The following is a 15,425-nucleotide window of genomic DNA, read 5'->3' on the forward strand; positions in this document are numbered from 1 at the left end:
AGTAAATATATATTGAAGACAACACATGCAAATGAGCGTAAACATGCTTTATTTCATGGAGAGAAAGTTAAATGTTTTATCAGCCAAGTGTGTTTTCTGGAATCCGGACTCCAAACAGATGGTTGATTATTTGCCAAAGCGTCAAAAAACTGTATCAGGATTTGATTCACTGCTCTGTGTAATTCACATTTAATCCACTCCCCCCCCCCCCGATCAGATAAAACAGGATGAACAACAGGAAAACGCATCCAGATCAGAACCCTGTGTCGATCATGTCCTAACACAAACATTGATTCCTCGTTGTCCTCACAGTGTTTGGCAGAGGGACGGAGCTCATTGGCTTTTGGCTCCTGCTGAACTCAAAAGTGACGAATGACTTTGTTCTGCAAAGTGTCGTCTCCGCTTTGTAACGAATGTGAACGTTGACAGCGAGTGAATATCTCCCGTGTTTTTAATTTATTTGTACGTGGAGAAAGTTTAAATGTGCAAAGACACCGGAGGATTTTGTCAAAGGAAAACATTTCTTTAAACAGGTGTGAATATGTTTGGTCCCTGTGACGTCAACACACACTCGACCAATCACGAGTGATTCTCAGCTGTCAATTGTGATGTTTCAGCCCCTTTTTATATCATCAAATAACTAATTAATGCCTCAAATTATTAGAAACATGAACAATTTTACATAAATTGGTGTTTAAATGACGTGTACTTTGAATTTTTAGTTTGTTCCATGTCCGCTCCCATCTGGGTTTATGAAGTATACTGCAGCCAGCCACTAGGGGGCAGTGAATAAGTTTCGGCTTCTCTTTTGGGAGATGTCATCCATCTTTATTCACAGACGATGGACTAAGTCTTACTAGGACCTTTGGTTAAATGGAGGTTCTCTACCCAGAAGTGTGATTCCTGCCTGGTTTCAAATGCTGTGCTATGAAAACATGAATAACATTTAAAGACTGATAAAACTGAACAAGATAAATACTGTCCATTTACAAAAACCCAAAACCAAACCTACACTTTGAAATCTGGAGTTGTCCGGAGAACTTTCCCTTTTATGGATTTCACCTCACCTCACTGAACTGGTTGATGTTCCAGAAATTCTGTGACGAACAGGAATTCTGGGATCAGATCCACATGGACTGAAGGAATCCCCAGTGCGGCAGGAGGCTCAGATGAAGCAATAACTCTGTAATGAAGTTTAATCAACGCAGCACAGACCCACACCCACACGCAGGGACTGGGCGCTGAACAGAGGAATGCTGGAGTGTATTTGTGTGTATGATGCATGTATTTGTGTGTGTGGTGCATGTATTTGTGTGTGTGTGGTTGTGTGCACGAGTACCGGAGCACTCAAGGGAGATGAGGCGAGCCAAGACCTGGTGTGTGATCATCAACGCCACGGGACGGCGAGAGGAGCACAAGACTTATTAAGGGGAGCGCCGCAGGAGGGCGAGTCGATCACGGCGCCAACTGGGGTTTCCTCAAAGCAGTCAGGGGCACGGGGGGGGCAAGAGCAGGAGGCTGACATGCAAATGAAAAGATACAGAGATGGGACTAGTCAGAGACGGACACAGAGTCCTGGAGAGACGGCATCAAATGAATCAGTGTCACAAGCCGCTGAGATATCGTTGTTAAAAACACAATCAACACAACGACAGGACGTCAGGACGGAGACTCACTGGGGGGGGACACCATTCTTTTCTACTGTCCCTTTTTTAATTTAGTGCAACACAACACATTCTCAGTCTGGGATGTTTCTCAAGGCCCCAGCGGGTAAACATGTCTTCAACCTCAGAGACGAAGGATTCTGACTCTGTTGATCTGAGAATTCCGGTTCCTCCATTGCCTCTGTCACATGACGCGGGTTGTGATTGGTCACAGCTCGACGTCTGGCCCCGCCTCCGTCTTGTCGCTGCAGGAAAGTGCAACAACGCAATCAACCGATCGGACACAGTGAGAATCCTGAAAGATGCCATCCCAGCGTTAGATGCTGGTCCAGGATCTGTCAGTGTTATGGGGGAGTGATGCTCACGCCTACTCATCCCGTAACCCGCTGGGATCATAGGGGGCGCTATTTGATTCCATCCCTTTTGATTAAGAGCAAGGATTTGTGTTGTGTTAGTTCCTCCTGGACCAACGTCGTCTGTCCATCTTTTCCTCTGACTCCTGGATGCTCTTAGTGTGTCGCCACGTGGCCGTACCACTGAAGTGTCCGTTACTTGGCTGATCCACTTGTTGACTGATTGTTCTGTGATTTCAACTTCCTGGATTGTCCTCTGCAGTTCAGTCTTCACGTCTCGGAGACTTGTTAAAAGGTGGAATATACAACGACCTGGATAAACAGGAGATTTTTTTATTTTTGGATGCATGCTCTCTCTCTCTCTCTGCAGACTCTTCCAGTCGTTTCATTGAGAAGTGATATCGTGCTGAAACGACTATTGAAGTGGAAGAAGTGGCTCCTATTTGACTGCATGTCATGAAACATATAATTTGCTGCTGAGAACTGAAGCCCGGACTCTGACTCTATAATCATAGGCTCTTTGTAAGAACTGGCAAAATGGATATTCATTAGACTACATGGACCGAATTCTTTTCCTTTTATGAGCCCGGACTGAAAGGAGAGAATAATGAAATGGTTTAAGCTGTAGGACACTGGACTGATGCTTAAATAGCCTTTCTCACATTTACAATATGAAACTAGTCCAGTTTGAAATAAACGGTTAATCACTTGAATTAGATGTAGAACCATTATCATATAAAGAACATTTTTGTGTATGTTTGAATGTTCGACACTAGTTTAACTAATCATAATGAAAATGGCTGTTTTACTTTCAGGTCTTGTGAGGTTTCAAAACTAAATGAAACTTTTGTTAATGTTTTTAGCTGAACCTGACGTCTTATTGCAATCAGCACTGAAAAGAAATGTTTACAGAAAGAAGCCTACAACCAACCTTCCTCCACAAATATAATGAGTTCCATCGGATAAAGCAGAGACGGACAAGTTTCAGAATCATTCTCCAGAAGTTTTACATCTTGTCTTTGTGTATTTTCTTTAAATTCTGAGACAAACAGTAACAACACAAACATTATGGCGATAACTCAACATCTGGACGTTTATTTCTCTCTCGCTGGGAGACTGATGATCCACCAGAATTAGATGGATGCTGTTTACAAGATCAGGCACACACACACACACACACACACACACACACACACACACACACACACACACACACACACACACACACACACACACACACACACACACACACACACACACACTTTCAAACGCTTGGATTTTACTTCAATGTATTTTCTTGTTCTTTCACCAACATATCAATACTTTAATTTCTCTTTCAACAGAATGTAGCTCAAATTCAACTATTTCTTTTGACATGAATACAAGTAAATGATGTTCTCTGGGATAATTAGATATTATTGTTTAATTCCACCCTCGTTCTAATATAAAGAAAAAGCCGTTAATGATAAAATAATGACAGCTGCTGCACTTCAGTGCTTCGTTAGACTGAAACTAAGTTTTCTCTCAGTTTCCTGTGAAATAAACTTGAATCCGTCTGTTGGTTTTAATAAGTGAGCGACCTCAGAGTCAGACAGCAGCAGCCGAGGAAACAAGACGGCCATGTTTGCTGTTTGCACAAGTCACACTATCTGTGTTGATACACACACAAACACACACACAAACACACACACACACACACACACTGGATAAATACACACTCCTGCACATGCACACTCATCTCCACCATCTTACACTGAATACAAACACTTTCCCCTTTCTGTGACACACACACACACACACACACACACAAATGCAGTGCTGCAGAGAAAAAAAAGAACAAAAGTGCATTAAAACACACACACACAACTTCTTATATATATATATATATATATACACATGCCCACGCACACATTCACACAGTCCTCAGGTCATTGTGTTAATTAATTAGCCTGTACAACAACCCAGCATGGAGTTAATTAGAAAGCCAGTCACCTCCTGCAAGGCTGGAAGATATCACTGTGTCTTCAGGCTGCGTGCAACACACACACACACACACACACACACACACACACACACACACACACACACACACACACACACACGCACACACACACACAGGTGGTGTTTGACACGGCCGCTGAGTGAGTGATGTCAGTAAATCTTTGCGTTATGTCTATTTGCCGACTCACAAATCGCAGATAAGCAGGAATTTGGAAATGGTGGTTAAAACGTGAGCCGCCTGTCGGAGGGAGCAGAAATCCTTTTGTTTTCCGGCGTTTTGAATTTGCATGTTACAGCTGTTGCCTTCACCCTTTTTAATCCCATAAATCAAACACAATATTTGTTTGGAAAAAAAAGCCTGAAGTCACAGTGAGCGGTCGCTGTTTTACAAACCGATGAAATGAATAAAAGGAATCCATGTTTGTACCCAAAGAAAAAATATGTTCTCGTATTTTCCAAACGTCTACACGTCTTCTGTCTTGTAGATATTTTCCTCTGCGGGGACGACAAGTGCAATTGTGCAAATTTACAAATTGCAAATCCAGAGCGGGAAATTAAAATTCATATATTTCATGTTGGCATTCAAACCGTTTTGGATTGTTGGCTTTAAACCTTTAAGTGCATGTTGAGGTGCAGATGTGAAACTGTTCCTCAAACACAAATGATGTTTTACTCTCTGTTGAATGTTCGTCAGGAGGCGTTCATGGCCTGTGGGATTTTATAACTGTGTTTAAACCTGAGGTCTCAGACTCTGTGGTGCGGAGCTGAATTTAGAGACAGTTTATTTTGTCTTTACTGCAAAACAGACGAGGATGAAATGAACTCAAGTTCAAACTCAAACAACACAGGTTTTGTCTATTTGTGAACACGTAGACGCTCAAAGGATCGTATTGATCGACCGACTGAAAATGTCCCATTCATCGTTCAAACCTTCGTCCCTGATTTTATTGGACGTTTTCCCCTCAAATCAATAGTTTTTCACTCTATATGAGATATTTTACAAATCTGTGGCTTCAAAAAAAAAACCAGGTTCGTGTCTCTGGAAACGATTCTTGTGAAATCTCTCTTAACGACCACTTGGGGAAAAACAAGCTATTTACAGGCTGAGCAGTTTGTGGATGATTTACACGGAAATGTTCACATAAAAACTCACGATGTTGTTTTCAAATGGCATTTCAGAAAAGACATTAACGTTATTGAACGCACCATTTAAAGACACTCGTGTGGAAAAAAGTATTTTGTTGTGTATTGTTTTTGCAGTTTTCATATTTTGTGTGACACAAAGTGTGCTTATTTAATTATTCATGAAATTAATAAATAAATAAGTATATTTTTTCACTTACTGCATTTTAATACCAGATTTCACCTTATTCTGTCAAAATGACTGATTGCAAAATATATTGTTCTTTTATAAGCCGGAGTTACTAACCTGCTTTCCGCTGCATTGTATGAAAACATGATATCAGCCTAAAGTTTATAGTTGTAAAGTGAGCGAGACGACAGGTGAGAGAACCTGAGCAGCAAACAGGGGGATGAAAAGAGAGAGAGAGAGAGAGATGATTCAGAGGGAAACATGAAAAACCACATGTTGATCCTGGAAACAATTAATATTGTAATATTGTGTGAAGCCCAAAGCTGAAGAAAGTGGCAGCGACACGGCCCCTGTAATATTTCCAGTTTGTTACCATGAGGGTTGGAACATAACTGTCAGTCATGTTCTCATGTTGTCCCTCGTCCGTCCCGTCATCGTAAACATGAAATCTCAGCAGCAGCATCAGGGAATTTATTAACCTTCTGAACTGAAACCTGTGGTCAAAGGTCAAGTTCACGATTCTGGCCTCTTGAATGTTAAATCTCAATTCTGCCTTTAGGGGATTTCTTCAGTTTTGACCCAGTTGTCGCTGAGATGTTAACTGAATAGATTTCTGAGGTCGAAGGTCAAAGTTCAGCTCATATCATTGTGGACGTGATATGTCAGGAGCACCTGGAGGGAATGAAAAGGCTCCGACTGGTGCAGACACACAAGACAGAGAGGAAATAATCCATAATAGTAAAAGCTGTTTGGATAACAATAAATATAATAATACTATAAAAAGGAAGAGAGGTGTCGCATCATAACTTCATTTTTGATTAGAACAAAATGACAAGATTTATCATGTCCACATAAATGTACTCTTGTATAAATGTACTAATACATACATAACATACATTTACAGGCATGTTTACACACATGCATACCTGTACATGTATACTGTACAACTGTATAGCGTATACATATATACAGTACACTGCAACATTCAATGTTAATAAGCTACTACACTTAACGAATACACAATCAGCTAATTTGTGAAACGCAGCTGCATCAGAGTCAGAGAGACACATTTTTAGTTACTTTTAAGAATTATAATCCTAAAAATGTTATAATATTGAATTCAGTAATTGTCCCTGCTGATAATCCTTTAACTCTTTCATGAAACACATGCACTCAAAACACTGAGCTGATCTATTCGTTAGACTTAATTTATTTGCATTGCTCTATGACTCACCCTTTTGGATACCTGGTGAATGTGTGTGTGTGTGTGTCTCTGTGTGTGTGTGTGCGTGTGCGTGTGTGTGTGTGTGTGTGCGTGTGTGTGTGTGAGTGTTTGTGTGACAGACAGCTTAACATTATCTCACACGCCCCTCTGCTCCGCTCCATGACCCATTTAACTTCCTCTGTGCAACACTGACACACTCCTGTAACCAATAGCAACTCATGGCAGGAACACGCGTGTTAAAGAGGCTGTGACTGTGTGTGTGAGTGTGTGTGTGGAGACTTTTACATGACCAGTACATGAGAGAAAGTTTAGCTCAGAGTGTTGAAGTTTGTGAACATGAACAAGATGTTTCTTTTGTGTAGAAAATGAACATAGTATTTTTCTCAGATGTGCATTTGTAGATTAACAATAAGGTTGTTACTAACTATGGAAACCACAGCATTGATGTGTTGTTCGATTCCTTTTGCAGTCTATGTTTGCTGTGCATGTTTTTGATCTATGGTCGGACTAGAAGAACGATCATCTTCTCTCACTGGTAAAAGGTGGGTTAATACAATAAGGTTTAAAAAGCACTATAGCAGAAAGATAGTGGGTAAATAATTAATAACGATGTGGAGAAAGATGCTAGTTTAGTCTTTTTCGAACCTCGGCTGAGAACTTTCAGTCAACTTGGATTGGACTAAACCGTATTTCAGGTAAATGTAAACCACATGTTTTTTTTAAGCTATTCTGACTTTTGTTCAGTTTGTGTCTGGATACAAAAAGAAGAGATTTAAAAAAACAGTATAAGAAGCAATAAAGCTCCTGAAGTTCAAACGATAATTCCGTCTAATGTTCCCTGAGTTCCCATTTCTTCATGCATATGGTTCAAAAAGCAGTTCAGTGAACATGTTTTAATTCACAGGGCAAAGGCAGATTCAGCTAATTGTTCTCTGAGTCCTGAGCTCACTGGGTGAACTGTGCTGATGCTTCCTGCAGCTTGTAGCGGTTGGTTCGTTCTGTAGCATCCTGCACTCATCAATTATTATAAACCTCCTAAAAACACATCTCATGTCTGGCAGGACTTTGATCTCACATTATACAACAGCAAGTTTCTCTCGCCATTTATTTCATGAACATGCTAAAGACATAAGAAAATGATTCCCCATCATGCATCATGTTCTCTCCCTCTTTCTATTTTTAAATCCCAGTTGAATCCACTTGCTCCTCCACAGACTTCAGCATCTCACTGTGTGACAGGAAAGTTCTTCAATCGAACAGAGAGAGGAACCCGTTGAAATGTCTGGAACATGGCCTGGTTTTTACATCCTCCTTGCATGTGTGTGTGTGTGTGTGTGTGTGTGTGTGTGTGTGTGTGTGTGTGTGTGTGTGTGTGTGTGTGTGTGTCTGTGTGTGTGTGGTGTGTGGGTGTGTGTGTGTGTGTGTGTGTGTGTGCATGCTCATTTCTTCTAGATTTACTCACATACGTATCTTTCAGGGAAACGGAGCCAGAACATGTTCAGAAACAATCAGAGAATATGTGACTTATGTATGTGTGTGTGCACGGTGTGTGTGTGCATGTGTATACCTGTGTGTGTGTGTGTGTGTGTGTGTGTGTGTGTGTGTGTGTGTGTGTGTGTGTGTGTGAGTTTATGTATGTAACCCAGAAGAATTAAGAGCGAGCGGTGGAGAGAAAGTGTTTGCTCTGCAGTTCTCAGCTATAATTTGTCCTCCTCCCCGTTCTCTCCTTCCTGCGCTCGGCTTCTCGTCTCCCTCGCTTCACCATTTCTCTCCCATTTCATTTGCACCTCCTCTCGTTTCCCGCTCCTCTCTTTGTGAAAATACAGTACGTGTGTGTGTCTGTGACGAATCGTCTCATTTTCCCAGCGGTGCAGTGCAGAGGTAGACTCTCACACAAGTCGCCTCAGCTCCCACTTCACTCATCAACCCTACAAATGCTCTGTTACAGCCACTCGTACACGTGTTTATATAGAAACCTTCCTGCAGCAGCTCCTCACTACTTCCCTGTGGAAATGGCTGCCTTACATATTTGAACTATTATTATTTTCACACTTTGGCCAACAAGCAAATGAGCATCCAAGCAGAATATGTGGTGGAGAACGACGTGTGTAGAAATACGACAAAGTAAAAGGACAAACATCTTATTCTTCTTTACACTGGACAAATGAAACACTGAATCTGAGTCCGTGCTCCAATCTGCAGTGACGTTCGCTGAACTTGTTTAGTTGTTGCTGATCAGAGTTTTTATTGTGTCATGGCATTTTTGTGAATTAAAAACAGATGAAGCAGAACAGGCAGCGTTGTGCAGCTAATCTTAGCATCATCGATTTGGTTAAAGATCAAATGGTCTAATTTAAATTCAACTTTTACAGTTAACAGAAATACAGATTTAAACCGAGACACTTTGCTCAGACTCATAGACGGAGACATGGGAGATGACCTCTCTTTTTTTTTACTGATGCACGATTAGAATCAACACAATTCAACCAAATTGTTGCTGTAAAATTGGTTTGAGGGATTCACCCCAAAACAAAAATATATTTTGTCACTGGTTTGGTACTGGTGTGATCACAGAGGCAGATATCTCAGAAAACAAATCTGATTGGACACCAAAAGGGCAAATCTTCGCCTGCATATAAATACTCACCTGTTCCTCCTCATTCTGTCGCGTCAACACAATCCGCAAAACCAAAATATTCACTTCAAGTAGCCGAGGAGGTTTGACGCTAATCAGAACGACATATTTTTCTGTTTGAATCAAATCTAAATCCTCCTCTGAAAGTGTCAAGCTAATTTATCCAGAGTCTAAAAACCTGCTGTCACTCCATCACGTCACTCCAGCTTCCTCGACATTATAATTTAGCACTTGGAGTAAAATCCTACTTGTTAGAATAAGAACAGGACAGCTGAGGCGGCAGAGAAACAAAAGCTTGGAAGCAGAGTGGGAGAGATTGATGGACAAGACGGAGAAGAGACAATAAACCAGAGACAATCAAGTCTTTATGTAATGCTGCTCTTTTAAAGATCAAGACAATAGTTATTGGTTAATTATCAGTGATGACACTTTGACTTGAGCTTGAAGTTACACCCTTTGTTCTAGATCGAGACGCTTTTAGAAAACCTGTATTCCCTCTGGACCATGTGACACAAGCTGTGTCTCAATTCAGCCGCCACATCCTGCAGAGGACGATCGTCCGAACCGTCTCCTTATTGCACCACCAGCTTGTCCCTCCCTTACAGGCGTCACCTAGCAACCAACCTACGTAAAACGTTCTCCGGGTTGATACAAAATTTTGAAAATATGTTTTTTACCACCTGATCCTTTCGCTGGTCGGATGAGTACTTACATTAAAAATCTTCGCCACGCTTTTTGCCCCCGTTGCCTCTTTGTAAATCAGTTTGTTACGGAAGTGCAATGAATCATGGGATATGTTGGGTCCCGAAGGATGCAGCCCCCGAATTGAGACACAACTATTGAATCAGCAGGTTTTTTTAAATACATATTTTACAGTAGTGGGATATAAGTTTGGTTTTCACTTTCTGTTCACAAGGAAGACAACGATCAACACCACACTCATGTCTGTGGGATAAACACGAAGCGATTAGTTAGCTTAGGTTAGCTTAGCACAAAGACTGCATGGGCAAAACAGCTCTCCAGGAAGTGGCTGTTAAACCTCAAGAAAAAACTGGTCAACACATTAAAGATCCTGTATTTTACACCTTCTCACAAAGTTTACATCGATCTGTTCATCCCTCTCAACACGTCTCTGAGGTTTCCTACTTAGAACAGCCTCAGATGTTCTGTTCCAGCTTGTCTGACCCTCTTTTCCAGCTCTGCTCCGGATTTACAGTTTCTGTACGAGCGTTGTTGCCTTTGAACATAATTCAGGCAGCAACTACGTTGCCACCCCGACGTAACAGGCGGAGCTGTTTGGTGTGGATGTTATTTCTTAGAGACGGGGTTGCCAGGTAATACAGTCTGAAAATATCTTTGTCAGAAACATTTTATTTAGCTGATTAAAAGCCCCGATGGACAGACAGAGGGGAAGAGAAGAGACGAACCTGGCTCTGTTTTTAACAAACTGGGCAAATGCTGATGTTGAACACCTGCAAACAGTGCGTACGGTCCGAACATCTTAATTCTGGGGCTGCACATGTGTGTCTCTGGTACATGTGTGTCTCTGGTACATGTGTGTCTCTGGTACATGTGTGTCTCTGGTACATGTGTGTCTCTGGTACATGTGTGTCTCTGGTACATGTGTGTCTCTGGTACATGTGTGTCTCTGGTACATGTGTGTCTCTGGTACATGTGTGTCTCTGGTACATGTGTGTCTCTGCAGACGTCTGGCAGATGTGCAGATGACCATCATGGCTATGACGAGTGAAATAACCAATGAAAGCTGGATCCCAGTTACTAGATCTTCTACACGACAGAGTTTCATGAAGCTGTGGTGTTTAATATTAACTGTTAATCGCGCTTCATGATGTATGGTTTTAATATTTTATAATTTCTTTAAATGGTCCATTCCTCAGCACATTCATCCGGATTCAGTTCTTCAATATTTCTCTCAGTTTCTCCATATATGAGAAACTGTTGGTTATGAGATGCCTCGTTATGTTTTAATACCAAAACCCTCTGCATATTGGATATCGAAGAGAAGTCGCACGTCTCTGTGCCTCGTGCCTACTGGCGTCGCTGTCACCTGATCAGATGACCTGTCACCGTGTGGAACCGTCACCAGTCGTTCGTTCCAGGAAAGAAAAAGAAAAGTTTGAGTGAATGTGGAGCAGAGTGGAACCAAAAATGGGTCATGAGCTCGTTTCTTGTGGTTTGGCAACACGACATGATGCGCCTGGTTCCCCGGGTGTCACACCCCCAGTGCTTTGCACCAAAAAGCAAAGTAAATATGCATCAGGAAATATGACATGTGCACTTTCAAAGCTAATCAGAAGGCGCCCCATTGAGGTGGGCTGAGTTCCACAAAAACCAAATACGCTTGTGAAAGTTTCTGTGCTTTTCATCTTGTGGCAGTTCATGGAGTGTTTAAAAAAGCTTCTTATTATCATCAAATTGGGACCTGGGTTTCTAAAGGCTGAGTCAGAGAGGCCTGTTTAAAGAGCGCTGCCTTCGAATGTCATCTCTTGAGTTTGGTGTGATTTTTTTTTTTTATTATTTCTTTTCTTTTGTTACATTCCATTTCTTTACTTCTGTCATTTATTATTCATCTGGGTCCCGAATACTGCTCCTGACTTTTAGAGATCTCTGCATCAATGCAAACACTGCAGTCTCTGCATTTGTGATAAGTCGCTGGGTGTGTGTGTGTGTGTGTGTGTGTGTGTGTGTGTGTGTGTGTGTGTGTGTGTGTGTGTGTGTGTGTGTGTGTGTGTGTGTGTGTGTGTGTGTGTGTGTGTGTGGGAGCATTAACATTCACACATTAATACTCAAATTATATCATTAGATGGTAGAAACTTCATTATTCACAGATTTCTTTATGAAAACGTTACTTCTTGTGGAAACCAGGACTTTACCAGTCCACCAACTATTGTATTTTGTATTATATATATTTATATTTTGTTTTGTATTTTGAATCCAGTGTCTAAATAGATCCTCTCATGAGTTTTGACCCAGATTCACTAGAGATTCTTCTCTTTTGAACAAACTATTTCACACAACCACTTGTATATATTTGGATCTATTTATATTCATATGTGCACAACAAAGATGAGGAAGTATTTGTCTCTGTACTTCATGCATGGATACGATGCTTTTGTTTTTTTCTGACACACGAGGGAAAGGAAACAATATTAAACTTGTATTTTAGCAAAGATATCTATTGATTAATAAATCCTCACTCTGTCGGATGACATGTTGTCAAATGTTTGTTGTCCTTCTTTGAAGGGGGTTACACCAGAAATCCAAGAGGATTCAAAAGCTGACAATGTTTTTTGTGGTGGTGATGCTAAATTTAGACCTAGACACAATTCGACCTAGAGATGCTGAGCAAGCGTAGAAATTAGCCGCCATTGTTTCTAGTGTTTGCTCATTACACAAAGCAAAAGTGGAAGTAAACTGTGACGTCATTGTTTATTAAATGCTCCTTTTTTACGTGTTCACAAAGATGCACAGAAATTTTTTTGCACGAAGACGTTTGGAGAAACAACTTAAGCAACACTGTTTTGAAAAAGTTTATTAGTTTAACCACAAATGCATTTGTTTTAAAATTGATGGCAATTCAAAGTAATATCTTCTTTACCTTGAGTGTCCACGGTCGAGAGACAGTTTTGACTTTTATTGCAAGTTATAATCACTTCCTTATCACCTGACCTCTTTCCGTCCTGAGTCCTCAGTGACCGAGGATCACAACTGACAGATTAATGTTACTGGACAGTGAACGTGAAACCTGTGTGTCGTAGCTTCTGTCTCAGCCGGGAGCTTCCCAGTTCAACCAGTCTGGACAGCGATCGCGTTCCCCTGGATCAGCTGGAACTTAACTTCCCCGCTCCAGAACGCAGCAGCAGTGTGTCTGGAGGAGGAGGGAGGTCTTTCACCACCACTGACACGCTGCGCCCTTCAAGCGGATAATACCTTAAAGAGTTTAAATTGCTTCTCATTCACTGACAAATGGACCGTGCATGTGTGTGTGTGTGCAAAGTTAAAGCCATTTGAAGTTGAACGGTTGTGATTAATTCACACCCCCACACGGTGAGAGTGTTTCATAACCAGTTCATGTAGAGTACCAGTGACGCACAACGCACAGACACACAAACTGTATTTATATATCTGTGTATGAAATTTTAAAACCCTCCTGGCATCAGAAAATCAACCCCTTTAAATCCTTCATAGTAAATTAATGAAAGGCAGCCAAGTTTGTCGAGTGTGTTTGTGTGTGTTTTTAATTGTCGGTCCTTGTGAGGATCAACTTAAATGATAAATAGGAAAAATTGGGCGATTAGGCATTTTAGTGAGTCAGTAGTGGAGGATAAAGTCTGACTGTTAAGAGGCAAACTTGTATGAGCTGTGTTGTTTTCTGTTCTTATCTCGTAGCTCCTTTGAAATGAGGGTCAGGTTTAGACCCGGGTCTCATTCAACGATGCTTCTGCTCCTCCAGATGTCTGCTTGTCCGCATTCTGCCCCGTTACACAAATAAGAAACATTAACCGACGTCTCAGTTGCTCCCAGACGACCGCCAGTGTCTCAGGGAACTGTTAGAAAATAGGAAATTGCGTCGCGGAAGGCAGAAATTGGCAAAGTTGGAACAAATTTTACATGGAAGCATTGATAGATGGGAAATTAAATGCTTACCTAACTTTAGATTATGGGGATAAACACATGCAAAGGGTGACAGCACCAACTCAACCTCACCTACTATTTGAAATCCAGCCTCCCACTTGGACCACACCTGTGTAGAGGTGCCTTGAAAGTCAATCGACCCCATGTACGGAATGTAAAGTTGTGTAAATGGTTGATTGTCTCTATATGTTTATCCTGCGATACGCTGGCGACCACAGAGTCTATACCACCTCTCGCCCAACGTCAGCTGGGATTGGCTCCAGCTCAGAATGAATGGATGCATGGATGAAAGTCATCTGAATGCATTGAGTTTCTTCTCAACACAAACAGGCCACTGAGCGAGTGCATGACATGTCTTGTGTCCGTCTGAGCATCCAGAGTGTCTCTTCCTGGAAGTTGAATTTCCCCCCGATGCTCTGCAGTGTAAGAAACAACTGGTTTTAGGTCTCGGAATCCGCTGACAGAGCCGGAACGCTGAATGGAGTCTATTTCTGTCTCTCTGACTCCTGCAGAGTCTGTAATACTTTGAAAGTTGTGATACTGTGAGCTGAGGACAGTTCTTTCTCTGCTCAGGATGTCTGCCTGTCTGCAGATGACCTCCTTTCTCAAACGCTCGGCGCAGCCTCACTTCTCGGCTCCTGTTGAGAAAGTTGGTTTCTGGGATGGAGACATCAAGCAGGAGTGCTGACTAAACCAGTCGAGACCGAACCAAGCAGCATCCCTCCATTTTCTGTATCTGCTTAATGTGTGTGCACGTTTCTTTGCACGTTGTGTTCTCCGTTATTGGAGTTGTCATAATTGCCAGGTACTGGATAATTGCCATTGTTAAGTATTGCTGAGACTTGACTCCTGTGTCTGACAAAGTAAAAGTACGTGAAAGTTTGTTGTTGTATATTTCCGTCATGTAAATATGAATTATCAGTTCCGACAACATTTTAGCTTCTTGTCCTTCGGTTAATGCTGAAAACCTGCAGATGATTCCTTCCTCTAACAGCTTGAGAAGCATCAGGCTCAAGATCCTCACGCGCCTCCGTGATCTTCATGGGCCGACGTTCAATTTCCCTGCCAGCAATCAAGTTTGTCAGGTGGCGCACTTTAAGAAAAAAGGAACACCAGATAGTGTGTCCTCGACCCCCAGCTGAGGTTCAGTTACAGCTACCTGAGCTTCACACTGTTATCTATGCAGTGGGCTGGTTTTCTGTCCCAATTAGGTAAATATCTGAATACACACTAATTCACATTTGGAGGGTTAAGTTCATGGTAAGTGTGAGAATTAGGTTTTGGTTAAGGTTAGGCTGGTACTGGTTAATGGTTAATGGTTAATGGTACGGTCGGTGAGCCTTTTTCATTTTAGTGTTTGTGTGAGTCTCCTTCAGAGGAGAGGATGAGCCAATTATGGAGAGACACGTAATCGAGATTAAAGAGCAGATGAGAACAGGTAGAAGTGGAGAGACAGAAGAGGGAGAAAGGGATGAAAGACGGACAGAGAGGACGGACGGGGGTGTTGAGAGAGACGGAGAGAGAGAGACTAAGAGGGTTGGATGAGACGGAGGTGTGAGGAGAGATTGGATTGTGTCAG

The 15,425-nt window shown here is 41.8% G+C and overlaps 1 protein-coding gene across 2 annotated transcripts in view; it reads left to right on the plus strand.

Moving 5' to 3' along the window:
* Window positions 1–15,425, plus strand: part of LOC117761758 (glutamate receptor-interacting protein 2-like) — a 206,502-nt gene that overhangs the window by 58,206 nt on the left and 132,871 nt on the right. The gene's annotated exons all lie outside the window — the stretch shown is intronic.

This window comes from Hippoglossus hippoglossus, chromosome 5 (assembly GCF_009819705.1).
Source record: "Hippoglossus hippoglossus isolate fHipHip1 chromosome 5, fHipHip1.pri, whole genome shotgun sequence".
Lineage (NCBI taxonomy): Eukaryota > Metazoa > Chordata > Actinopteri > Pleuronectiformes > Pleuronectidae > Hippoglossus > Hippoglossus hippoglossus.